General features: G+C 35.7%; 1 long non-coding RNA gene across 1 annotated transcript; it reads left to right on the top strand.

The window, feature by feature from the left end:
• Positions 1-2003: 2003 nt before the first annotated feature.
• On the top strand, positions 2004-3039 carry LOC105531219. The gene is made up of 2 exons (XR_001004759.1): positions 2004-2773; positions 2861-3039. It is a non-coding gene; the product is annotated as an uncharacterized LOC105531219 (long non-coding RNA).
• The last annotated feature ends 539 nt before the right edge of the window (positions 3040-3578 follow it).

Here is a 3578-nt window from a genome sequence, read left to right as displayed (position 1 = left end):
ATTGCTTGAAAATATATGTTTAATAGAGCATGCGTTGAGACTAAAATATATTAAAATTTTTAAAATCTAAACTCCACTTGGAGGATACTAGAAAATATAGAGTAACCTTCTTTCCTATTTACTACGTATCTCTGATTTATTGTCTTCTTATTTAAGACATATTTTCTCAACATAACTCACCTGAATTTATGCATTCTAAACATTACAAGAAACTATAAATTTAAGTCATATTTTAGAAATGCATTAGATTTAATTATTAGATCTATTATGCATATTATCTTACTTGTAACATTCCATAACATAAAAATTCATTTGTCTGCTTATTTATTCACATTGAAAACCTCTTAAAATGCTTTTTACAGACAAGACTGTATTCTCGGTACTCTACAATGAACACAAGTATGTTTTCTAACCTCCAGTATCTCATAGTGATGCAAGAGCTTCAAAACGATTATTTAAACAAATAATATAATTATTTAATTATTTAAATAAATAATATATATAAATACAAAATATTTTGAAATTTAAAATTTTCAAATGTGATCAAAGACCTTTGAACAATATGTTTAAAAACCACAATTTTAAAATTCTGAAATTAAAATCTTACCATACACTTATTAAGAGTGTCCACTTCCAGAACTGCATTCTTCATTTAGATGAAGAGTTTAAAGTATACTTTTAAAGAAATAACTTAGAAAACACACTGGCATCCCTTAGTAATACAGATTCTTAGAAAGAGAATTTAGAATTCTAAATTTTTTCAGTTATGTTTTAAAATTAGAGATAAGGTTTCGCTATGTTGCCCACACCGGTCTCAAACTCTTGGGCTCAAGCAGTCCTCCTGCCTCAGCCTCCCTAGTAACTGGAACTACCATGCACCGCCATGCCCAAATAGGTTTTCACAATTTCTAATATTATTTTGGTGTATTTAAAGAACCAAGAAGAGAAACTGAGAAAAAGCTCTCTCCTAAAAACTACATCATATCAAAATAATAAGTTCAAAAAAAAAAAAAACCTATATGCTATGTGGTACAGTTTGGAAACTGAACAGTATCAGAAAGATTCCTTGATTACTATAAATAAGTAATTGGATCCATTAAAGATAAATGTCAGCATGAGTTTTTTTAAGTTACAATAGAATACTTTTAAAAGTCACAGTAAGAATACTTACTGCCAGGCTGGGTGCAGTGCCTCACGCCTGTACTTCCAGTGCTTTGGGAGACCGAGATAGGAGGATCCCTTGATCCCGGGAGTTTGAGACCAGCTTAGACAACACAGGGAAACTTCATCTCTACAAAAATGCAAATCAGCCAGGCATGGTGGTGCCCGCCTGTGGCCCCAGCTACTTGGGAGACTGATTGTGGGAGGATCTCTTGGGCCCGGGAGTTCGTGGGTACAGTGATCTGCGATTGTGCCACAAACAAGGAATGAGAGGTCCTGTTGCTTCACAGCCTTGACAGCATTTGACGTTTTCAGTCTTCTGGATTTGGGTTATTATTTGGTTATTTGTGCTCCTGCACTCCAAGCCTGGGCAACAGAATTTCTCTCAAAATAAATAAATAAAAGACTTCTAGTCACTATATCATATCTATGTTGAACTCTTTACACACCAAGCTTGCAGAGTTAAAACCCACAGCGCCCTCTAATTATGTGATGGGGACCATGTGATTAAAGTGGGTGACCATGTTCTTGCTTTTGGTCATTCCAATAGATGTGCAGCGGGAGCTCACTACCGCATTTCCCTAAGGATCATTATATGGAGCATCATTCCAAATGCTTATTTCTTATTTGTATATTTTATTTGGTGACATGCCTGCTACAGTCTTTAGCTCACTTTTTAATGGGGTTGTTTGTTTCTTACTATTAAGTTTTAAGAATATTGGTATATTTTGGATAAAATTCATTATTCAAATATGTTTCTGCAAATATTTTCTTCCAGTCTGTGGCTTGTCTTCCCTTTCAGTGGCTTTAACACAACAAAAATGTGACATTTTAATCAAGTCCAGCTTGTCATATTATTTCTTTTATGTATTGTAACTTTGGCGTTTTTTTCTAGACATAATCAAATCCAAGAGAGTCTAGATTTTCTCCTGTTATTTTCCAGAAGTTTTATATTTTGTATTTGACATTTAGGTCTGTGATTCATTTTGAGTTAATTTTGGTGAGGGAGTAAGATCTGATTCATTTTTTTTACATGTGGATATTCAGTTATTCCAGCACCACTTTCTGAAGAAACCAATCTTTGTTTCATCATGTTGCCTTTACTTTTTCATCAAAGATTAATTAAGTATATTGATGTGTCTCTATTTCTAAACTCTGTCTTGTTTCATTAACCTGTCTATTCTTTCATCAATATGATACTGCCTTGATTACCGTAGCTTTTCAGTAAGTCTTGAAGTTGAGTAGTGCCTGTCTGTCCTCCAGCTTTGTTCTCCTTCACTATTGTGTTAGCTATTCAAGGTTTTTTTCTTCTCCATATAAGTTTTAGAATTACTTTTTCTATATCCATAAAATAATTTGCTTCCATTTTGATTAGAAGTGCATTGAATCTGTACCCTGGGAAGAATTGACATCCTGATGATATTGAGCTATTTTATTCTTGAATATAATGTATCTTCTCTAACTGTTCAGTTCTTTTTTATTTCCATCATCAGATATGGACAGTTTATGAAATTACATAACTCTCTCTACCTTGACCAAAGGACAGTGATGAATTCCTCATTCTGCAGCCAAGTCACCTCTGAGGGCCATGTGTCTAAACATAGACAGGAGGGCAAGAAAATGATAAAGACATCCTGGGAAAAATAGGAAATTCAAGAATCAGCAACTGTGTCTAAGTAACTCCTTTCCATTTCCCCAGGGCACCTGTTGCTTCAGCCAACACCTGCTGGCATGCGCCCAGGCCGCTGGTGCTGCTGGCTTTCCCAGCCCTGCCCCCGGGGCTGCCATTAGGTGTGATGTAGCTCTTGACCTTAGCAAGAATGTTCTTCTTCATCCCTACCATGGGTGAAATTTTTTCACAAACACTTTTTAAAATAATGCCAACTTTTATATTAGATAGAAGTGCCGCGTGTGCAGGTTTACATGTGTCTTTTTGGTAGAATGTTGTATTTTCTTTTGGGTGTATTCCCAGTAATGAGATTGCTGCGTCAATTAGTAGCTCTGTTTTACATTTTTTTGAGAAATCTCCAAACTGCTTTCCACAGTGGCTGACCTAATTTGCATTCCCAGTGACAGGGAACAGGAGTTTCCTTTGCAGCCTCACCAGCATCTGTTAACAAATAACCACTTTTATTCCAGACATAGATCATCTGTTAGTTTTGATTTTTGTACATCCTCTGAAAAAGATAGTGTTTTTCACAACCAAAGATGATTCCTCTTTCCAAACATGTTTTTTTTTTTTTTTCTTTCTTTTTCTGAAGGCGTGTGGAACATTCTGTCTGCATCAGTTTGGGGTACAGGTTAAGAGCATTGTACCTTGAAGTGACCCATCTCACTGTCCCCAGGCAGTGTTCTGTCCCAGAACTCTTCACAAGCTTTTTCCCGCTATGGGCCCAGTGTGGAGAGGAGCAGCCCAC

This window comes from Mandrillus leucophaeus, unplaced genomic scaffold (assembly GCF_000951045.1).
Source record: "Mandrillus leucophaeus isolate KB7577 unplaced genomic scaffold, Mleu.le_1.0 Scaffold872, whole genome shotgun sequence".
Lineage (NCBI taxonomy): Eukaryota > Metazoa > Chordata > Mammalia > Primates > Cercopithecidae > Mandrillus > Mandrillus leucophaeus.
Note: the sequence above shows the minus strand (reverse complement) of the source record. Positions and strands in the feature narration are given on the sequence as shown.